Source organism: Acomys minous (assembly GCF_964271855.1).
Source record: "Acomys minous genome assembly, chromosome: 6".
Classification (NCBI taxonomy): domain Eukaryota; kingdom Metazoa; phylum Chordata; class Mammalia; order Rodentia; family Muridae; genus Acomys; species Acomys minous.
The window spans coordinates 13,809,719-13,834,690 of NC_140487.1; the positions used below are offsets into that span (position 1 = coordinate 13,809,719).

Sequence of the window (24,972 nt, forward strand, 5' to 3'; positions counted from 1 at the left end):
CTGAGCTGTTAGTATTGTGTTCAAGAAGTTAGCTCCTGTAACAATGAGTTCAAGGCTGATTCCCAATTTCTCTTCTAATAAATTTAGTGTTTCCAGTTTTATGTTGAGGTCCTTGATTCACTTGGACTTGAGTTTTGTTCAGAGGGATAAATATGGATCTATTTGCATTTTTTCTATATGTAGATATTCAGTTAGACCACCACCATTTGTTGAAGATGCTATCCTTTTTCCATTGTATGGTTTTGGCTTCTGTGTCAGAATTAAGTGTCCATAGATGTGTGGGTTTATTTCTGGGTTTTTTATTCAATTCCATTGATCAACAAGTCTGTTTCTATTCCAGTGCCATGCAGTTTTTATTGTTTTTGCTCTATAGTACAGCCTGAAGTCATGGATGGAGATACCTCCAGAAGTCTTTTCATTGTACAGGATTGTTTTAGCTATTCTGTTTTTCTTTTCTTTTTTTTTTTTTTCTTTTTCCATATCAAGTTGAGAATCATTCTTTCAAGGTCTATAAAGAATTGTTTTGGTATTTTGATGGGGATTTCATTGAGTCTATAGATTGCTTTTGGTAAGAAGGCCACTTTTACCATGTTATTCCTACTGATCCATGAGCATAAGAGATTTTCCCATCTTCTGATCTCTTCTTCAATTTCATTCTTCAAAGACTTGAAGTGTTTGTCATACATGTCTTGCACTTCCTTGGTTATACTTGTTTAGAGTTACACCAAGATACTTTATATGATTTGTGGCTATTGTGTTGTTCCCCTAATTTCTTTCTCAGCCCATTTGTCATTTGTATATAGGAAGGCTTTTTAGTTTTTGAGTTAATTTTGTATCCAGCCATTTTGCTGAAGGTGTTTATCAGCTGCAGGAGTTCTATGGTAGAATTTTTGGTGTCATTTATTTATGCTATTATGTCATCTGCAAATAGGGGTATTTTGAATTCCTCCTTTCCAATTTGCATCCCCTTGGTCTCCTTTAGTTAAATTATCACTGTAGCTAGAACTTCAAGTACTATATTGAAGCGCTATGGAGAGAGTAGGCAGCCTTGTCTAGTCCTTGACTTTAGTGAAATTTTTTTAGTTTCTCTTCATTTAACTGGATTTTGGCTATTGGCTTACTGTACATTGCCTTTATTATTATATCCCTGGCCTCTCTAAGACTTTTATCATGAAAAAGTGTTGGATTTTGTCAAAGTTTTTCTGCATCTAATAAGATGATCATATGATTTGTTTTCTTTCAGTTTGTTTCTATAATGTATTACATTGCTAGATTTTTATGTGTTGAACTATCCCTACATCTCTGGGATAAAGCCTACTTGATCATGGTGGATGATGTATTTGGTGTGTTTGGGAATTGTGTTTGTAAGAAACATACTAACATAATAGATTTGAAAGTAGGATCTATCCTTCTGTTACATACAAGAAACACACATTAACATCAAGGGTAGACAGTGCTTCAGAGTAAAAGGATGGAGAAAGATATCTCAAGCAAATAAACCTGAGAATCAAGCTGACTGAGATAGTTTAATATCTGACAAAACTTCAATCCAAAACCAATCAGAACAGATAAGAGAGAACACTACATACTCATCAAAGAAAAATACACCAAATGGAGATTGAAATTCTAAATACCTATGCACCAAACATTCAAGTCAATAAAAAGAAACATTATTACAGCTAAAATCACATATTGAACTCCTCCACAGTGACTGTGTGTGACTTCAAAAGCCCATTCTCACCAATAGACAGGTCATCCAGACAAAAACTAAACCATCCAGAAATGCTGAAGTAAACTGATGTTATAAACCAAAGAATCCTAACAGATATTTACAGAATATCCACCCAAACCCAAAAGAATAAACCTTCTTCTCAGAACTTTGTGGAATTTTCTTTAAAACTGATCATGTACTTCTAAGCAAAGTTAGTCTCAAAAGATACATGAACAATGAAATAACACCCCACATCCTATCTGACTACCATGGATTTATGTTGGATATCAATAATGACCAAAAGAACAGAAGGTTTTCAAAATCATGGAAAATGAACAACTTTTTTCTGAATGAAAAAACAGTAATAAATCAAGACAGAAATTAGAAAAAAACTTCCTAGTATTGAATGAAAATGAAAACACGAGTTACACAAATGTATGAGATCAAATAAAGATGGTTCTAAAAGACAAGCCCATAGCATGAAGTGCTGACATTAAAAAAAAGCTGGAGAGATATCATAATTAGCAACTTAATAACATGCTTGAAAGCTTTAGAATAAAAAGAAGAAATAACACTCAAAAACAGTAGATAGCTCTTTGATGCTCATCATCTTCTTTGTGGTATGCTGGGTGTTGCCAGGAGTTACCCAATCTCATTGTCAATGAATCTTTAAAGAAATAAAAACTTTTTAAAATGCCATATTCTGCATTTCTCTGGGGTATCTGAAGACATTGTCTTTCTATAGAGTCATATGTATCTAAGATGTATATTCTTGTGATAAAAGTAGGCTAGCAATTGACATGACCATGATTTAATCTACTAACATTTAATTTGTATAACTTATTTCTCTTAAACAGCTTGCTATAGCACTTTCAAAGAATTGGAAGTAAACCTTGTATAATTGAGTTACAATAATACACACACACACACACACACAATGGGCACAATAACTCATATTAGAATATACATATATATTATATATAATGTGTGTGAAGAATAATCTTACATTTGAATTCTATGCCACTGTATCTAGAACTTATTTTTCATCTATATACAAAATTCTATGGAGATGGTTTCAAATGTGGCAAACTATCCACTGGGCAAAAGGTCCTCATTTCTACCACAGACAGAATTCTGCCTTTAAAAAGGGCAAGCTGGATGCAGGCAGAGTCGACAGGCAAACTCTGCCAAGACAAGGTAAGCTAGTCCTCAATAATTCCTGTCTCACAAATATGTCTGTCAGATATATTGGACCAGAAGGCTGAAGAAGATGCTCCAACATTATAGAGAGTTTCGGGTGACTATTCAGGCAGAAAACTGTCTCTGTCATGTTTTCATTTGGAAAGCTACTAACCTGTACTCCCAGCACATTCAGATAATCAAGTTTACTCTTTCTCACGTCTCTGAGGGAGTTGAAGACCAGGTAGCTTAGTTTTACAATGAAGCTTAATTGTTTAGGGGTTAAGATGCTTTTAGTTCTAGATAGGTGTTCTAAGTTGATAATGACAGTTTGTGATGGAGATTGATTTACATTTAGAAATTTAGATGCACCAAGATAGGAAAGATGTCTTCTTCGAAGCTGTCAAATACAAATAGCAAAAACGCTAAAAATGTAACATTTATATAATTCCTGATTGTGTCATAGTTCTTCTTGCCAGAGGTAATCTATTGTATATATGTGTAATAATATAAATTAATATATACAAAAATAAAATAATTTTTAAAAAGAAAAGAAAAATAAGAGTAGATAGCAAGAAATAATCACGAGGACTAAAATCAATATAATAGAAATACATAACAATAAAAATACAAAGAATCAATGAAATGACAAATTAGCTCTTTCAGAAAACCAGTAAGATTGAAAAGCCCTCATCCAAATTAAATAAAAAGTAGAGAGAGATAATCCAAATTAACACAGAAACAAAAAGGAGAAGAGAACAACAAATACAGAGGAATTCCAGAGACATACATTAGAAACATGTGTTCAAATTATAAAATGTACACAAAACAGATAAAGTTCTCAATATATACCACTATCAAAGTTAAATCAAGACTGTACAAGCAATTTCAGAAACAGAGGAAAACTGCCCAGTTCTTTTTATGGGGCCACAGTTACCAAGATATCCCAACCACATAAAGACCCAACAAAGAAAGAGAATTAAAAGCCTATTTCTCTTTGAAGCACAGATGCAAAAATTCTATTTACAAACCAACTTGTAAACTGAATCCAAAAACACATCAAAAACATTATTCACCATTATCCAGTAAGTTTCATCCCAGAGAAGCAGAAGTGGTTCAACATCCGTAACTCAATAAATGTAATCTACCATATAAGTATACTGAATGACAAAACCACATGATCATCTCATTAGATAAATAAGATGCTTGTAACAATATCCCAAACCTCTTCATGTTAAAAGTCCTGAAAAGACGACAGATACACAGGGGATACCTTGACATATTAAAGGCAGTTTACATCAAGTCCATTGCAACATCAACTCAAAGCATTTCCATTAAAATTGGGAACAAGACAAGGTTGTCTTCTCTCCCCATACATATCTATTTCATTATTTCTTAGCTAGAGCAGTAAGACAATAGATGGAGATCAAGGAGACACACATTGAAAGATGCAGATATTATGATAGTATACATAAGTGACCTTAGAATTCCACTGGTAAACTCCTATGGTAATAAATATCTTCAGTAAAGTAGCAGGATACAAAATTAACTCAAAAGAAAAAAATCAGTAACTCTCCTACATACAGAAGACAAGTAGATTGAGAAAGCAATTGGGGAAACAACATCTTTCACAACAGCCTCAAAAATATAATCTATCTTGTGGGTAACCCTAAACAAGAAAGTGAAGGGCTTGTATTATAAAAATAAGACATTAAAGAATTTTTTTTCTTGCTCAGGACTCTTGGAGATCATCTTTATTTTATTTTTTAATATATTTTATTAATTTATTCATATTACATCTCAATTGTCATCCCATCCCTAAAGAAAGAATTTTAAAGATATATTGAAAAATGGAAGGCTCTCTCATGTCCATGGATGTATAGGATTAATATAGTAAAATTGGCTATCCTGCTTAAAGCAATGCCAATCAAATTTCAACACAATTCTTCAGAGACCTTGAAAGGGCAGTTTTCAGCTTCATATTGAACAAACAAAAAACAGGATAGCTAAAACATTCTTGAATGTTAAGGAATTCAAATTGTATTTATGAGCTATAGAAATAAAAACACATGGTAAAGTAGAGAGTAGAGGACTGGGGTTGGAGGGAGGAATCTCTCTAGGATGGGGAAATAGAAATGAAAGGTATAGGTAGATGTGCAGGGGACTTGAACAGTAGTATCATTAAGAGTTGGAAAGAGAAGAGGGGATGAGGGAGGGAATAATAGGAGGGACAAATAAAATTAAGGGCCATTTGAGAGATTGTATAGAAACCTAATACAACAGAAGCTTCCTATAATATGACATATATGAAGGTGACCTAAATAAAATACTCAAAGAATGGGGCAGGCAGAGATGCAATTGGACATCTCTCATGACCAAAGGAAGTATCTAGTCCTAGGAATAGGTTATTTAGAATAGAGTTATTGGCCAAATGGGTCTCATGGGTACCCCCAAAACAATTCAAGCTATTGCCAAGGCTTGTGGTGACTCTCTACAAATTGTAGAGAAGTCCCTATGACTGAAGACAACAGTCATTCAACTTATTGAACATGGGCAAGTCAAGCTGGTGCCTACCTGGGCCCTTCACACTGAGAACTAATATTCATGGAACAACACTGTATTCTGCACGATACCAAAGGAGACAAGTAAATACCATCTGTGCTACAAACCCTTCATTCCACAATGGTGACTTGTCTGTATAATATGCTGGGGCAATAGTAGCTCGAAGCTCGTGGAAGTAACCAACAAATATCTGAATTGAATTAAGGTCAATGGGCCAGGGGCCTAGGGTAAAACCAAATACTGCTGTTCCACTAAAAGAACTAGCAATAAAATGACTCCTAATGATGTTCTTCTATATTCATAGATCAATGAGCTCAGCCATCGTCACAGAAGCATGAGGACAAATACAGAAGCATACAGCCAGACGAGATGCAGAGGCTTAGAACATCCGGCCCTAAATGACATTTCTCTGACAAATCCCTTCCCTCGGGACTCAAGGAACACTGCAGAACAGAAGGTAAGATGGGTGTCAGAGCCAGAGGAGATGGAGGACAGCAAGGAGCCAAGCTCTTCTAGACACAGCAGGGCAGGCACACCTAAACCCGCGTATTGTGGCAGCATGCACAGGCCTGCATAAGCCTGGGCCTGATGGGGTCTCAGAGCTGACCATGAAAGTAGAAATAGGTCCACATCCCTAACCCAGAAGGTATATCCAACTGACAAACTGCTCACAAAGGCAAAATTAGTTTTCTCCAAGGTTCTTTCACTATGTAAATGAACCACTCATAAGGCCAGGCACCATGCCCAGTAGTCGCTAGCCAACACAAAACAAGCCCAGCGGCATCTTTGGAGGTTCTTTGTCTCATCATGTTAATTCAGAGCATTTGTTATGATCCAGCTTTTTTGGTGTTATTTTGTTTTGTTTTCTGACATAACAGGTCTGCATATATTTTGGCTTCTGGATTTGGGGTTTTTATGGGGGTCCTGAGTATGTAAATGTATATCTGCCTCTGCATCTATATGTGGTTTTTGTGCTTTTTCTTTGGTTCTTTTCCTTGACTGGTTGTTTTTCATATAATAATTTGTTTGTTTTCAATTTATTTTATTTTATCGTTATTATTTTGATGCCTGTTTAGTTTCTCCTGAGAGACAGAAAGGGCCCGGATCCAGACAGAAAGGAAGCGAGGAGAAAGTGAAAAGAGTAGGAAGGAAAACCATAATTAGAATATATTGTATGAAAAATGTATTTTAAATAAAAGAAAATTTCATTTAATATAATCTTCCATTTAAATTGTGTTTAAAATTTTTTCAGTAAGTATCAGCTTTTTGAGAATAAAGGGAGAATATTGTCTGTGTCTTTCATCCTTATAGTAGTGATGTCACTAAAAAGACAAATATGATTCATATATATAAATGGGAATATGGGGGGGGAAAGTGGGGGGAGAATGACTTATGTGGCGTTATAAGAAATAAAATAGCTAAGGCAGAGTACATATAGGATTTCTGTGGGGATAAAAGTTACTATTTTACATAGGATGGTAGTAAGAGGGCTCTTTGAAGCCGACAGAAGAACAAAGACATAAAAGAAACAGAGAGTGATCCATGTGTAGATTAGGGGAGAGCTTCGCAGGCAAAGGCAACACAGAATCCATGACATCTTAGCAGAAGGGGCTTTGCTTAATTGAGGAACAGCGATAAGCATCGGTGTTTGGATGTGCTCAATACACCCTTGATAAATGAAGTAATTAATGTGTTCTCACAGGCAGAGCTCTTGAGAAGCAAAATAAAATCATTTTAATTTACCTCCTCTTCCTTATGTTAAAAATGCCAATGAAGAGGAAAAGATGGAAAATAGGAGAAGGAGACGGGGGGGGGGGGGTCTAGAGAATAGATAATTAAGTAAGGACTGATTGCATGATTAGCTCTTTTGCGTTTTCACAGTTGCTTATAAGCCGTAAGTTTGAGGTAGTCAGACGCTATGCAGAATAGCATGCAGATCTATTTAAAATTAGTGTATGCACCATTTGCCAAAGCCCAACCATATTGTTAGGCTGTCATGTTCACTTCTGAAAGATTCACTTCACTGTATGAAAATCTAAATTTTATTTAATTGGAGTTATGTATTACTAATTGATCCTTCCCACTCTTCACATTTCTTATCATTTAAAACACACTAGTTACCATGGAAACAAAGTCATTGAGTGAGGGCAAATCTTAGTGACATCCACAAGTGAAATATTAAATCACTTACTATAATGGCTGTGCAATTTATAGTAGTTACTTAGAAAAGGTTTCACGGATAGAGTGAAGGGGAAGGGGAAAGTATGTTCAGCCATCAAGTGTTTCCTGCCCCCCCCCCATCAGTGATGATTTCCATCAGCCAATACCTTCATAAATCTTCTCCCATTTTAGACACATTTTGCCATAGAAATGATCTTAGAAATTATAGTTTCAGTTGCCCTGAGGCAAAATGACAGATACAGACCTACAGCCTATACCCTACATACTGCCTTCTATTCAAAACCCTTGCTTCTTTCTAGCTGCCTCTTCACATATAGGCATTGCTTTCTCAGCCCAGATACTCCTTTGTATCAGAGGAGCCTGTCTTGGTTCAAGAAAATCCCCAGACAGACAGCTGCTCAAGCCGTGAGGTTTCAGGCAATGAAGCAATTGTGCATATGAAGCCATGACTTTTCACCCGTCGTGGCTCATGCATGAATTCTACCACTTATTTCTGTTTGTTGAGCATTGTCTTCTCTAGACTCTCTCTCCTAAACTCATTACACAACTTGCAGAATTTAAAGTATGAACACTATTCAGAAGTTTCATCATGAGAAGATGAAACCTCTCCATGAGGAAGCTGCTTTCAGTGGTCAAGTATAAAGAAATCAGAGAAGTCCTACCATTAAGCTCACAGCAATAGCATTGGAGCGTTGAGATCCTGAAACAGACATAGGAAGCCAAGTAAGAAGTGGATGCAGGTAATAAGTTTTGGATGTCAGGAAAGGATAAAAAGCCAGGGGTAGTGAAAGACAAAACCAGGAAGTCCAATATGAGAATACTTTGTGAATGACTGAAGAGAAGACTACACATAGGGAAAAAAAGAAGCCACCATTAATATTTGCAACAATCTATGTAAGCTCTCCATTGCAATGCTGAGTGGAAGAAATTAAGCCTCAAGTGACATGTGTAGTATAAAGCTATTTATGCTAAGTCTAAGAGCAGACTGAGTACAAATGGATGTTCTGAGGTGCTCAAAATCTCCTATATTTTGATCTTGGTGGTCGCCACATAGGTATAAGCATATACAAATTTATATATATATATAATTGGTGAACTTTTTGCAATGTATGTTTCAATTTTCTAAAATTTTTTTAAAGAATGCTTTAGGAAGATGAGAAGCACAACAGACAACAGATGCTAGATTCTGTCAGGATCTTCAAGGAATTATTTAGAATGAATCTCAACACTGCTTATCTGGAACATTAGCTCTCTTCCTGGCATGGAAATGACAAGGGCATCCCCAGGGATCCACGCCATGAATCCAGAGATGCTCTGAGTCAGAGAGCAAACGATGCCCAGTTCACACTGAAGGCACAGGCTGTGTCAGCACAGCGATGGCCAGTTCAGAACTAACATCTTGGACTGTGGCTGGAATCAGAAGCAGGGGAGAAAATGAGAAGCAAAATTCGCATGTCTAACTCATATGGACCCTCCTTCCAGTCCAAGACCACTGTACATTACATGACATGGATGTCCACCTCAAGTCCTAGTTGCTATGACCAGGGTAACCTTAGTGAGCAACGGGGAAAATAAAATAAAGGCAATAAGTATGCCTCAGATAAAATAGGAAGCATTTGTGATCGCCATTGACTCTGGAAGAAGAAAGCTGTTAGGTTATGGGAAATGGCTATGGAGGTGTATACTGGTGGTTCTCATTGTCAACCTGACCACATATAGAATTACCCAGACACACCCCTGTGTGTATGTGACGTCATTTCTGGTGAGGTTTGTCTAAGGAGGGAAGACGGATCCTGAATGTAGGTTGCACTAGTCCACAGTCTCACTAGCAGAGCACGAGCAATCAGCTCTCTGCTTCCTGATGGATACAATGTGGACACATGCCTCATGCTCCCATCGTATGCAAGATGCCTTCCCTACTTTGACAAACTATGTCGTGAAGTATAATGCATTCCTGCATTCCTGGGTGCCCTCCTGCTTCTACTGAGACACTGGCGGGGTTATAAGCAGAGGATCAAGATCCTTATTCATGGACACAAGCTGACCAGTACCAAGATGCCTTCGGTGACAGAGTTAGAAAGCTAGGAAAGTTGGGGAATATTTAACTTTCTGTGCATGCTCTGCACAGAATCCACTTCAGTGCAGGCTGGGAAGACTCACTGACTACTTAAGAAACTTCTTTCCTACAAATAACTTTGAGCACTTTGTAACCATTTTTAGAGAAGGGGCGGGGCTGAGAATGGTTCTCCTTAGATTCAAATTAAGCACATTCATATACATTAGTGTCTCTATGTGACCCCAGTTATATCACAGACTTGACTCTGTCAGGGTACAGCTGCTGTAACAGCACTTAACATTCTTTATGGAGAACTTCCAATAGGCAGAGAGAGTTAATAAAACCTATTAATCATACAAATCCCTGTTACAGGTATGGTTGTTGCCTGGATACAACCTACCTACTTTCACTCTCTGTTTTCTGTAGCCTTTACAGAAAACACCAGAGCCCAAGATGTCACTCTGTGGATTTAAACCAAACAGGACATTCTGCTTGTTAGCTTCTATTATTTCATATCCTAATACCAAGGTGAACATACATCTTTTCTTATTTCTTGGGAAGTGTAAAACTAGGAATTGTGGGTCCCCTTGCACTCATAGTCTGAAACGGAGCCAAACTCATAGAAGAAAGCAGAATGAGGCCAGTGTGTGTTGAAGCATTCTCAAGTGCACAGCACGCTGGGGCTTCCAAATGAGAGCCCAAACTTTCCGTATTATTTAAGACACATTGAGCTGACTTATTAGTCAACTGCTAATTATTTTATTGTGATTTATCCTGCCTTATGCTTACTTTTCACTTAAGTCTGTGGAGCATACCCTGGGGTCTATGCTTTCCATTGAGGACATTTTCCACAGTCACTTTCCACAATCATTATATAACGTATTTCAAATTAGTTAGAATAAAATATATTTCTTCACCTCATCAAAGCCAAAGTATCAAGTGTAAATTAAAACATACTTGTTAATCTCTTCATATTCTTTGTGACTATTGTGAGGAAATCCAGATTTAATCAGAAACTCCAGAGCTACCCAAATTAATCTGAGACAGCTGAGAGGTTCTAGAGTGCAGAAGTATCTTTGCAAGAATTTAATCTACGGTGAGAGTAGAAAAGCAAGGTGACTTGCATTCTGTCTCTGCAAGAAAAAAAAAATCTGAAGCCAGAGAACTGGCTTGGCTGGTAAAGTGCTGGCTGCGCAAACATAAGGACCTGAGTTCAGATTCCTATAAAAAGCCAGGCATGGTTCACACTTGTAACTCCTGTGCTGCATGGGTACAAGGAGCGGGCACAGCAGGGCTAGGTAGATGATTGAAATTCACTGGCCAGCCATCCTAGATCTATCATAGAGCTGTGAGCTCAGTACATGATCCTATCGAAAAGAAGAAGAAGAAGAAGAAGAAGAAGAAGAAGAAGAAGAAGAAGAAGAAGAAGAAGAAGAAGAAGAAGAAGAAGAAGAAAGAAGAAGAAGAAAGAAAGAAGAAAAGAAAAAGAGAAAATGGACAGAAGGACACCCAGACTCTGCCTATGACTTGCAGTTGCACGTGCTCGCACTTGCTCATCCACCTTCACACACTGTGGTGATTTAAATAGCAATTTTCCCTCATAGGTTCTTACACTTGAATGTTGTCATTAGGATGTGGCCCTACTTGAGACGGAATAGAAGGTGTGGCTTATTGGAGCACATGTGGCCTTTTTGGGGAAAAAAAATGTGTCGCTGTCGGGTAGGCTTTGGAGTTTGAGAAGCCTAAGCCACGCCCAGTGACTCTCTTTCTCCTCCTGTTGCCTGTAGATCATCCAGTCATCCCAGCATCCAGGATCTCGGCTCTTTCTCCAGCGCCATGTCTGCCCGTGTGGTGCCATGCCTCCTCCCATGCTGAGAATGGACTAAACCTCTGAACCTACAAGCCAGCCCCAATTAAGTGCTTCCCTTTATAAGAGCTGCCACGGTCATGATGTCTCTTCACAGCAATCAAACACCGACTCAGATACACACAAGCACACAGCAAATAATCAGAGCAACTGAACACACAAAAATATCACTTAGATGCTGAGGTTTAACGTAAAAGATAACACTTCCTTTACAATCCTTCTACTCATTAACTTTAAAATAAAGTGGGGATGGAGAGATGGCTCAGCCATTAAAGGCTAGGCTCACAACCGAAAATATAAAGTAAAGTGAAGGAGTAAAATAAAAAGCCTCTGATTAGTAAATTGTGTTACAACATTTATATTTAGCCTTTTATATTTTTGGTTGTGAGCCTAGCCTTTAATGGCTGAGCCATCTCTCCAGCCCTATGTTTAGCCTTTTATGTATCAATACCACTATATACTAAATTGGTATTAGTGTCATTAATTATCATTATTTAATTATACTTAAATATTATTAATTATCCTTAAAGTTATGAAGCCAACAGACTTCACAGATGTTTATCATGAATCTAAATCTGTTCTTCTGCCTTTTTCCACCATGTGCTCAGATGTCTGGCCATGGCCTCATGTTTGAGTCGAAAGTAATTCTACTTAATGTCTCTGGGAGGCCACAAGTCTACCTTTCATATCTCTGAATTATGACTTTATTTGGCTCCATTTTAAATTAGGAGGGGAATATTCTGAATTATGTTGTTAGCAATAAAGATTCTCTTTGCTGATGGAATGTTTTTACTTTGCTTTAAAAATAAATACCCAACCAAACGTATCTAGTATTCATATTTCAAGAAAATTACTTTGTACTGTTAATATTGTGAGTTGTTTAGGCTTGTATGAGGTGGGTGGGGGGAGTTAGGATTGACATTTTGCTCATTTCTTGTTTTCAACCAATTATATAGAACTGGTGAATGTTATTGGTAAGCTAGATTACTTCAAAATAAATAATAATTTCACTTGGTCACTCAGAAAACAATCAAGGCTGACTTTTCCTTCATTCTTCAAATCATCTGGTTCTGATCTGGCCATAGACTGGTCCTTTTCCACAATACTGTTCAGACTGTTACTAATCACTCTGGGAAATGGAAAACTAGCATGTCAAATCATCTATTGGCTTTATACATTTGGATTTTGTTCACACTTACACACTGAAGCAAATCTCATGGCCATGCCTGAAGGCAAAGAAATGTAACCCAATGTGCCCTAAAGGAACAAACAAAAATAAGTAATAAACAGAGCTAATGAATACTAAGCCATCAGCCAATAAATTGTGCTCTGTTCTAGTCCTCCAACTTCCTACCTTGTCATCCCCATCTACAGCAGTGGGAGAAGAGATATCTTAGGAACAGCCCTTCCCTCTGCTCCGGCCATCCAGGGATGCAGCTACGTGTTTTCTTGGCTGTTCTCGTCATCTACTCCTAGTGTTCTCCTGCCCTTGTTTGTCACAATCATGTTAGCTTCTCCCACTCCGGACGTGTCTCACTTTGTCCTTACCATTGCTATTTCTTCTTAGATGTTCCCTCTTGCTGCTCTTCCTCACAGCTGTATGTTTGAGAATGAATTTACATGGCCCCAGAACTGCCTCCTTCACTCCCATCCATGGCTCAACTCACTGACCTGGTGATACCTTAACTGCTTTCACTGAAGTCACCAATGACTACGCTGTCAAGTCCAGAGCACACAGGTGTAAACTCACGCACTTAACTCTGGGAGGATTTGGCTACTTATTCCTCTTTGAACTCTTCACTCTGGTTGTTTCTCCAGCAACGTTTTCTGGGTTATCTTTCTACTTCTTCAAAAGCTTCTGCCCCCACTGTATGAATGGATCTAACTTGATACTTGCTCTTTAATAATCTTATTCTCATGTTCCTCCTTAAGTGTCAAGTTACCAATGTGCTGATGATACTCAAATCTATCTGCAAAGAGCCGGTGCAATTTCAGGTATACTACACAGGGCACTATCCTCTACTCCCTTGTGTGTCTTCATGTAGAAACAATAACTTAAATTCAAGATACTTGACTTCATAGCAGAAGAAAGCTTTCTTTAACTAAAACTAAAAGGAAAAAATAAAACATCATTTTACTAGCACTTCGCTAAACTTCAACAAGCCAAACTCTAATATGTCTATTTATTTGCTTAATATCTCTTATTTCTGTAATTGCACAGTGGATTTTTAATGAACAGTTATAAACTATCATTGCAGTATTACTAAGTAGCTTTTATCTGAATATCTTCGCTTTCAGGCACTGGTTCTTGGCAGTTCTGGTTTACCCAGTTAAATGGAATTGCCAAGGCGTGCAGAATCTTCTAGTGATATCCTGACTTTTGAAGCAGTTAAAGACTGGACAGTTGCACTAACAAGCAGTCCGGAAACATCAGTACTTCATAAAATAAATAAATATTAAATAAACAACGAGCAAATAGACAAACAAATAAACAGAAACAGGCTCACTTTTCACGCACCATGCATGGCTTAGGCTTACTGGAAACTAGTGGGCAGCAAGAATTTTAATCACTCTATGAAGTCTCTTGATATGAGCTTTGCCACTAGGTAGGTGGCTAGCATGGCAGTCCTACAACCATCAAGAACAGGGGTACCATCATGTTAAAAATGCATAGCACATTCAAAACACAGAAATTAGCTTTCAGTTGGGGGTGACGTTCAAGGAGACAATAGTATATGACAGGAAGTTGCTCATGAGACTGAGGGGAGGTAAACTTGTCCACTTGCAGAGGTGGGACAGTCAGGAGACTAACTACACTTTCATGGGAGCTAAGTGTCTGGTAATTCATTGTGATGATCACCCATGGCTGTGGTGAGCAACTGAATTTACAAAAAGGGGGTGTGTCCAGGCCGCACCATCTGATTGGTTCTCTGCCAGGTGACTACCCCTTTATGCAGGACTATGCTACCTCCACCACACACTCTGGCATTTTGCATAAATACTTTGGTAAGATTTTTTTTTCTGGAGCCAAGCAGAACCAGACTGGATCCAGTTTCTATTGTGTATGCAGTTTTTTTTTTAATGTATTCAAAAGTACTCTGAGGTCAATAAAGCACAGCCAAGGGGGAAAGACAAAACACAAATAAAACAAAAACCCACTGTTGGAGGCCATGCTTGCATCATGTGTTTATTTAGACAGAGTTTTTGTTGTTTTGATATTTTATTTCATTCATTTTATTTTGTTTTTGAGACAGAGCTTTAATAAAGCACTAAATGTTAAATGAGTTCTTAAGGAGAGGCTCTTAGTCCAAGAGTACCAGTGTGCTTATTAAAAAGTGTAAAGACACAAGAGTGCTTGCAGATAGAGAATACCATAAGACAAACTAGAAGATAGCCATTAGCAAATCAGGAACTAAAACTACGGAAAAGTTAGTTGACAGTGGATAGTTGCTTGGGCAGGAAAGTAACTCTGTTTGTAGGTATGTGGCCACAGGTAGATTTCCCATGTGCCAATGGGATGGCCCCACACTCATGCATATTTGGGCAGTAGGTTTTCAATAACAACAACAAAGGGATAAGCATCACGTTGGGAGGGATAAATATGATCATATTTCATTGTATAGATTTATGAGTTCTCAAAGGTTTTTTATTGTTGTTGTTTTGTTTTGTTTGTTTGTTTGTTTGTTTGTTTCTGAGATAGGGTTTGTCTGTATAATAGCCCTTGATGTCTTGGACTTGCTTTGTAGACCAAACTGGCCTTGAACTCACAGAGATCCACCTGCCTCTGCTACCCGAGTGCTGGGATTAAAAGCGTGAGCCACCACACCAGTATACACACACACACACACACACACACACACACACACACACACATGTCAATTCATTTAATTTGTTTTCTCTTTCTACTTCTCCTTTCCACTCTGTACATCAGGCTGGCCTTGAACACAGAGATCCTCCTGCCTCTGCCTCCTGAGTGCTGGGATTAAAGTCTTGAGCCACCATGCCTAGCCCAATTCTCAGAAATTTTAAAGCTGGAGGTATCTTGATTTGAGACTTCCCATTTATTGCAATAGGAGAAAATAAATTTCTGCATTGTGAACCATGAAATCAAGGAGTAAGACAAAACAAAGAACTCACTAGGCCCAATAATCTTATTCATCTGGACACTGTCTCCTGGGACATTCAAAGGATCCTATTCAAGTATCTACCACAACCACTGGAAATATATTCAAAGCATAAAAGATACCTCATTGTCCAGAACAGACCCAACAACACCTTTGAAAAGCCACCCCATTAAAACTATTCTTTTCCAGGGTGGAGTTCACACATTCTGAATGAGCAACTCAACAGGAGAAGAATGGGCTGGTGACAGGATGTGGGTGGAGCTTAAGGGAGATGCTAGCAACCATGGAGAAGCCTGCCACTCTGCCACTGTTAGTCCTGAAACACAGCATTTCCTCAGCAATACATAACAGAAGGCTTTGTTTGGTCTTTGTGGCAGCCTATATGCTTTTTTTTTTTTTCAAGGAGTGGTCACCTAGGAAAATGTCCTCAGATGCATCACTGATCTTTTCCAGATCTATATTAATGTGGTATGTTTTCTATGCTAGATTTCACAGGACCAAAAATTTTTTTTAAGTTTTGCATCATTTAAAAGACAATACTGCAAAGTTCTATAGATTTAGTTATTGCATCTATACCAAATCACAACAACAACTTGGTATTTTTTGTGTTTAATACAAGGCAGACATGGTTCTAATTAAGATACAAAACAAGCAACACTCTGGGCACACTGGCCTCAGTAAGGGTCTCTACAGTGAGGCATAAGGATGAACGTTAGGTGCCAACGACTTTATTAGCATTAACAATAACCAAATTGAAACCTGCAACTAACATTCTGTCCTTGGCATTCTTCTTTACCACAGATCAGTGTCTCCCTTGGCCATCAACAGAACAGTTCCCTGCTGGGGTGGCTGTAAACTAATACAGAGATCCATGACTGGACAATGTGCAGAGACTGAGAGACAGTGGAGCACTCCATCCTAATGGAGTGTCTTCATCAGACCCTTCCCCTAAGGGCTCAGGGAACTAGGTGGAACACAAAAAGGAAGGATTTTAGGAGACAAAGACGGTAAAAGATACCAAGGAAGCAGTGTCTTCCAGACACAGCAGGACCAATGCTTATACAAACTCACTCACGCTCTAGCAGCATGCACAGAGCCTGTGCTGAATCAAGCAGGATGAGGTTCCAGTGCTGGGGAGGAAACTGGATACAAGCTCTCATCCTGAATCCGGAAGCTATCTCCAATTGACAACTGCCCCCAAAGGAAAAATGAGTTTTCTCCAATGGAGTCTCAATGGGTATACAACCCACACATGAGGGAGGCCCCATGCCCAGTAGCAGATGGCCAACACACAATAACTCAATGGGTTTTTAGGAGACGCTTTGTCCCATAATGTTTTGTTTGGGCATGCTTTACCTTACTTTTCTTTTGCACATCTATTATGGGGACTGATTTTCTGTTTTTATGGTGTGTGTGTGTGTGTGTGTGTGTGTGTGTGTGTGTGTGTGTGTATGTGTGTGTTTCTATTTATATTGCCTTTGTGTTTCTTTTTATCCTCTATTTGTTTTGTTTTATATTGGTTTGTTAATTTTATTATTGGCTTGTTTGTTTTCTAAAGAGAGAAAGAAGTCATAGAATTGGACGGATAAGGAGGTAGGGAGGATCTGGGACGTGAGGGAAGGGAAACACTGGTCATACATATGGTATTTAAAAATATTTTCAATAAAAAATTCTGTCCTTTGGGTAGATAGAAAGAGATCCACGCTAAATTCTGCTTACATGGAACTGAAACATAAGAAATGTGGCCTACAGACGTTATCATGGAATACTTTTTTGAAACAGTTCCCACACTGTCCTGGTGAAGTGAGTTGTTACAGAGAAAGTGCTCTCTGCCTCCCAGAACAGTCTCCGGAATCTTCCGAACCAAAGAAGTCACGATGTTAGCTAGAACAATGGCTAGGAGGCAGCTTACCAGGGGGAAGCACCAAGCTGCCCCAGAGCAATAGAGAAGTTATCATCAGACTGTTGTTGGCACATCTCTGGCCTCTGGGAAGCCATCCCAGAATGGCATCCTGGACCAGCAGCTGCTGCCTCTCCCATTCTTCTGGCTTTGTATTTGCCTTTCCATTTGGGCCACACTACTGGGCATTCCATGCTTCATCTCATTTCCTAGCCTTTTTATGGACTTTCTTTTCCAGAGGACATAACAGTGTCTTCTGCATCTCACAAATACTCAGCACCCAACCCTTCACGGTGACTCTAGCTGCCGAGAAGTCGTGGTCAATGCCATTATCTAGCCACCCCATCATGGTGCCTCAGGTGGCAGTTGTTCACCCCCAAGGCCTATCCCTCCTACTGGGCAATTTTTAAGAGTGAGATTTGGATTATGATTTGAACATTAAAGATGCTCAACAGCTCATTCCTTGTCTTCAGAGAATGAGCCTCTTAGGACAGAGGCTCTCCATTTTCTTAATGCTGTCATCCTCTAATAATATTAAATAACAGCATTCCTCATGTTGTGCTGACCTACCCCAACCATAAAATTATTTTTATTGTTTTGTAATTTTGCTACTGTCATATCTTAATGTCAATACCTTATATGCAAGATACCTGATATGAGACCCCTGTGAAAATGTCATTCAACCCCCAAAGGGGTCCTCTGGCACTGCTCTTAGGAAGTGCAAAAACCTAAGTGCCTAGAATCAGTTTGCAGGAAGTATTTCCTTGGGAGGACTCCTCAAAGCATCACCACCCTGACTCTTTTCTTCTCTTCTTTTGCTTCCTGGCTGCCGTGAAGTGTGCACGGTGAACAGGTCCAGGGGCAACCAGACCAAGCAATGACTAAGGCCCACAATAAACCTTTCGTCTCTCAAGTCGATTTCACTCGGGCACTTTGTTTCTGTGACACAAAGCTAACTGAAACCATCTACATATTTTAGTTTCTATCCATTGCTCTGTCCAATTAAAGAGTGGTGTAAGATATTTTTATCATAAGCAGCGAAACATGAGACACCACTCCCACCAGCAGAGCTAATACCAGACAACATCTTCCAGAAATCTACTAGCCTTCTGCCAAAATGCTCAGCCACTTCTGACCAGGGCTAAAAGGATCACATTTTCTTTTGAACACTGCTGACCACTACACATCAGCCAGGGGCTGCACTGCCACCCTGGGCAACTGTGCCAAGGCCATATTTGATGTCATCTCCAAGACTTACAGCCACTTAACATCGACCTCTGGAAAGAGGCTGTGTTCACCTAGTCTCCTTATCAAGAATTCACTGATCATCTTGTGAAAAACCACACCAGAGTCCCTGCTCAGAGGACCCAGGCTTCAGCTGTGGCTACCACATAGGGGTTTCTATACAAGAAAGGTAAAGTGAATTAAATCTGGAAGAAGGAGGAGGAGGAGGAGGAGGAAGAGGAGGAGAAGGAGGAGAAGGAGGAGGAGGAGGAGGAGGAGGAGGAGAAGAAGAAGAAGAAGAAGAAGAAGAAGAAGAAGAAGAAGAAGAAGAAGAAGAAGAAGAAGAAGAAGAAGAGAGTGATTTAATGGTGGCTGACATGTCACGTTCAGGTGTTCTGTGCATCCACCTCATGAATTCAGGAATGGTAGTGAAATTGAGGGTTTTTTTTTAAAATAAATAATGAAGAATTTACTGGATTTTAACTTTGCTATGTGGAAATAAGCTTTCCAAACACTTCCTGCTGCATCTATAAAGCTTTTCCTCTCAGACATGTATAATAACTGTGCTTATTAATCACTCTTGGTGAAAATAGAATGTTTTGAAAAAGTTTCTGATCTCTCTCTCTCTCTCTCTCTCTCTCTCTCTCTCTCTCTCTCTCTCTCTCTCTCTCTCTCCCCTTCTCCCACCCCCCACGCCCCCCACCCCGCCTTCTTCCCACTTATGATCCTCGTCCTTTGTCTCTGGGATTCCCACCCCCCTTTCCTTATCTCCCCATGCTCACATACTAAACCTCTCCATATCATTAAAAAAAAGTTTCTCTGATCAAAAATATGGGAAAAAAAGTAGTACGTAAGATTTCTGCACATGTGTTATCATTTTTGCAGCAACAAGAACAACAACAAATGAGATGCGATTTCCACACTGTGGTTCTTCCAATAAATCATGCTGACATGCAACAAACAGACAGTGTAATTTTGATAAAGAATAAAAGGAGAAGGTAAGGGTTAATTGGCTGTTAGGCTGACTAAAAATTGTCTGTAGAGTTCATTATGAACACTAAAATCTCTATCTGACTTTCACTTCTCATCTCGCATATCCATTTGTCTTTTAATGAAATAGTGTCATCTGACGGACCAAAAAGTCTCTCAGTCTTTAACAACATTTGAAACTTTACATGCCACACCTCTACCCTATAGGATGAAGGATTTGCAATCCTCAAAATTTCTTATTAAAATTAAATTGCCACATGATACCTAGATATACTTGTGGATAGCAAGACAAAACAGATGACTTAACTGAACCCTTATTTCATTTGCTACTTGACAGAAGAAGCCTTGGTAAAGCACAATTGAATTTCCTTTGATGAAGAAAAATTTTTAAGTCTAAAGCACAAGAAACTACCAAAGGATAGCCAAGAACGATGAGCAGTCAGGAGAAAGACAACACAGCTGCAAAGTGCAGGAGCAGATGTCTGATGCCTGAAACACAAGAAAATGATGTAGGAAGAAGTAAATAGAAGAAAGCCTGCCTCATTCTTGCTGAACAGCTTCACCTAATCCAACTGAAAGGAAACATCTAGAATGGATAATAAAAACTGTAACTGATATAAAGGATAAAAATGCCCATCACAACATGCTGAGCATACTTCTGTTATAGAACACAGGTCTTTTTCTGTTGAGACATCTTGGGAGTTGTCTCAGCCTTTGTTTCGATGACGAGTCTCATAGGCCAAATGACTCTGTTTTTATTTCATTTCTGCAAGACCAGAGCCCAATGCCTATCTTGAACTGAAGTTCAGGTCATGCTTTGATGTTAGCGTTGTTGTTGTTTTAAAGTTTTGAATGTGTTGATTAAACAAAACATCTAATGGATGCTGGGCAACGACCCTGTCACTGAAGAGTAACCCCAGTTTTCTATTTATTTTGACAGTTAAATAAGCAAAATCAATTTCTTTCCTTTTCTATATTCTCTGCTTGAAATCTTACTGTAGAAAACTGAACATATGTCATACACCATGGGAATTTGTTTGTGGTAAAGATTTTTGAAACGTGCAAGACTTGCGAAGTTTAGTATGTCATTTCTAGGGCATGGGCTCCCAAATCCAACCAAGAAGCTGTAAGCAATTGGTAGCAGCTGGCGAAAAGAAACTAACTTTCCTCCACTGAGGTCTCACTGGGTATATTAACCACACTCCAGAGCAAGCTCTGTGTCTGGGAGTAGCTGGCCCACACAAAAAGAGCTTAATTATATTTTTGTAGACTTATTGCCTCATTTTGTTTTGTTTGGGTACTTTCTGTCTTATTGATCGTTTGCTTGTTTATTCCTATCTCACTTTTTTGTGCATTTTATGGTGTGATTCTGTGTATGTCTCTGTTTCTTGTGGGTTTTGTTTTGTTTTGTTTTGTTTGCTTTATTCTTGTTTTTGTTTTTGTTTGTCTTAAAAAGACAAAACATAAAGCTGAATCAGTAGGGAGGCTGGGGAAGATCTGAGGGATCTGGAGGAGGGTAAAACACCATCGAAGTTTATTTTATAAAAATTATTTTCAATAAAAATAAACAAGCAAAACAATCAAAAAGAAATGCCAATACTTTCACTCAGAACTGTGGCAAACATGTCCAACATCACAACGCTATTGAAGTAGGTGCCTTACTTATTGTCAGGACAACACACATGCTTAGGAATGCTTAGTCATACCTACTATTTTGTTACATCTATCTATTAAGTATATGTATGTTTTATGCAGGAAGGTGAATGCTGTATGGAGGTCAGAGAATAATTGCAGGAGTTGCCTCTCTCCTGCTACCATGCGAGTCTCAGGGATCACGCTGAGATCAGCTGGCTCAGCACCAAGCAGCATCACGGGCTGAGCCATCTCACTGGCCTCTGCGCACTGTATTTTATAGAAATCATTTGAATCAACCTCAAGCTAGATTTCCACCACATTATACTTCAATATATGCAGGAAGGATATCGGTGAGATACACTTAATGACTCAAAAACAGTTCCTCTAGGTATCTTATATAGCTTAAGCTTAATTTAATTTCCTGATTATGTAATGTATAAATGTATGAAATTTTCCCCCAAACATCTCTCTTTGCACATTATCAAAGTATTCATACTGAATTATTTTTAAAAGATGGCATTTAGTATTCAATCAAATAATGAGAATGTGTTCCTTCCCAGTGGTTTAATAATAATTCTTGCATCACTAACTCTGAATATTCATGTTATGGAAATGTGCCCTACTTCTATAGATTTCATCAGTGTCAGCAGGTGCCATAGCAGAACATGGGACAGTTAGTCAGTCTTCACACCTTCAGGATTCCAGCAATTACCAAGATGTCTTCCTTGACATACCATCCATAATTCCAACTTCTGAGTAATGCTGAGACACAGGAGACTAGTCAGTAAACATTCTGTTATCCTTTGGAAAACAGCCACCGAACTGCATAGGTTGTGATGTCACTGACAGAAGTCTTGTTTCAGGTCTATCTCTGTGACATGAAGACTGATTTATTCTGTGGGAGAAACAAATCAGTCAAACCAGGTTTTATTTCTGTGCTAAATCCACTCATGAAATATTTATTCTGCCCTCCCTTTGCTATTACAACACACTTGTCAGTGGTCTAATCATCACTTTTCTTCTTGAAGCACATACTAGTCTTTAACTTCTGTTCAATCAGTGGTGTGACCTTTGCACAGGCCCTTAATTGATCTAGGATTCATTTTATTCATTTGCAACATGAGTTAGTGGATGAGATACGGGAAATAAACTTTTCCTGTAAGATGGTGAGCATTGGGATTTGTGGGATATTTGCTCTCTGTGATGCCTGTGTAGGCCTTCATTGTAGTGGAAAGCAGCCATAGAGGATGTGAGACATGTGAGTGTCTCTGTGGTTCAACAGCGTGCTGTTCTCTAAACAGCCAGACGGTGAGATGGATCTGTCTGTGTGCAGTAGCTCACTGACTTCTCTCGAGTCTTTGTGTGAACAGGCACCTAACACCACAAGAGGTAAAATGAGCCTGTCAAGTCCCTGTTGCTTGTAGCTGAAGTTCACAGAAGTCCCTCATTACAGAATGACTCCTTTAGAACATCTCTGATGAATTCTAAGGAACCCAGCTCATCTCAGAATTATGAGGGTCACTCTAGCTCGGCACGTGGTATACATTTTACTGGTGGTCCCAGCATCACTAGATGCCTCAAGACCCAGGCCGAGTTTCTTGTTTCTGCATGAGGGATGAATATGCATATTTGCTTACAAGAACGATGGGTTTCAATCTGGGTTTTGTGGCTTGTAAGTGGCTTAAAAAACTAATCTGCATTTTAAAATGATGAATGGGAGAAGCATTCTTTGTCTTTATATGCAGCACCTAGTGCATGGAGGAGATCAGATGGTAAAAGACCCAAAAGTAAAAGTTGTGGGTTAAGCCTTGTGAAGGCCTACAGAGTCCGATGGTCTTGTCCTGCTTTTGCAATGCTGAACTGCATATCCACAGACACATACAGGGGACCACAGATAGAACAGATACTCTCTGGAGACTGCATGCAGGCTTAAAGATGACCCTGTTACAATCAAAGCAAGTATCAGGGTGGCACACAACCATCTATGACTCCACATCCAAAAGATGCTATGTCCATCTCTAGCCTCTGAGGACATCTCCACACTTGGCATATACACAGAGAGAGACATCTACACATAAATTTTAAAAAATTTTTAAATTAAAATAAATCTTTACAAGAAAGTGAGAACATTGATAGGACTCTTAAAACTCCCCCACAACTTGGCCACTGTAGTGGAGGATGCCTGAGAGTATGATGAAGGACTATCTGATTTCACTTGGCTTCCTTTGGCCAGATAATTACTTGCTAAGAGGGCCTCCCACGCACCACAGAATATTTACTAGCATCCTGAACTCCACCCACTCGATGAAGCAACCTAATCACAGCTCCCTCATTCCTTATTTATGGCAAGCAAAGGTGTCTCTGGACATTGCCACTGGTCTTTAGAAGAGGGAAAGGTCCAAGCATACCACACCTAGCAAAGGACATCAAAAGTATAAAAATGGAAGATATTTAATTGGCCATGAATCGTGATCAATGCCTCAGAATCAGGGGATATTCCATATATAATCAAATTCTTACAAATATTTCACTACAGTGTCTTCCCAGGTCTATCACAATTAATTCCAACTCATGATTCAAATGGTGAGAAGTAAAGAAGAGCAATTTCTAACTCATGCCCAACAATAATAAAATGACTTCTGAATTTTACATACACGAAAGTCAGGCTTAACTCGCTGTGTGTCCCAATGAACTCACAAGTTACTGTACATTATTGTTCATCCCAGCTACTGATGACCCATACAGCCTTACCCCAAGAACTGAGTTACTTGTCCTGAACTTTTAGGTACCTAATCTCAAGTTATTGTGCCAGGACCACATCTGTTTTCATTCTAACTTTACACACAGGAATTATCTTGACAGTTGCTATAATCTTTTCCAAATCCCCCTATATGTTCCCACTGAATGCTACACAACTCCCAAAGGACCAAGTCTAGCTGGTGAGATTTCACTGGGCTATACCCTGCCATTACCTTTTGGCTCCTTACGTGCAGAATATCTTGCGTACTAATTATGTCTATTCTCTGGGGTATTGCTGTTGAATTTTTGTTCTAAAATTTGTTGTAAAATCAATCATTTACCTATTCATTAAAAAATGAGAGTGAGCATATGCTGCTATAGGGTGATGTCAAAGGCATCCCTCCTTGAGAGCATCATAGTCTAACATGACAACTACAATGGACAGCTCATTCTCCACGGTTGTGGGGAGAGTGGGGACTGCCTCTGACATGAACTCTGGTGCTCGAATTCGATCACTTCCTCTTGGTGGGGAGGCCTGGAAGCATACAGAAGAAAGGGACGCCAGCTATCAGGATGAGACCTGGTAAGCTGTGGTCATATGATGGGGGAGAGGGACCTCTTCTGTCAGAGGCCTAGGGGAGGGTCAAAGAGGGAGGGAGAGTGGGAATGGGAAGATACAAGTGAAGGGATAACAATCAGGAAGTAATCTGAATAAATTACAATTTAATAAAAGAAAAAAGAAATAGCATCCCTCTTAAATATATTGTTATGTCATATGTCATACTGCTGTGCATTTTCTCTAAA

At 39.0% G+C, this 24,972-nt stretch overlaps 1 long non-coding RNA gene across 2 annotated transcripts in view; it reads right to left on the reverse strand.

Moving 5' to 3' along the window:
• Nucleotides 1-1,314: 1,314 nt before the first annotated feature.
• Nucleotides 1,315-24,972, reverse strand: part of LOC311600059 — a 51,696-nt gene continuing 28,038 nt past the window's right edge. Inside the window, exons 4-5 of one of the 2 annotated variants that reach the window (XR_014780122.1) lie at nucleotides 22,164-22,324; nucleotides 14,752-16,841 (exon numbers count right to left, since the gene is read on the reverse strand). This is a non-coding gene — a long non-coding RNA (uncharacterized lncRNA). Of the gene's footprint in view, nucleotides 2,379-14,751; nucleotides 16,842-22,163; nucleotides 22,325-24,972 lie in introns of those variants that run through there. The other variant, XR_014780121.1, reaches the window with a different exon arrangement.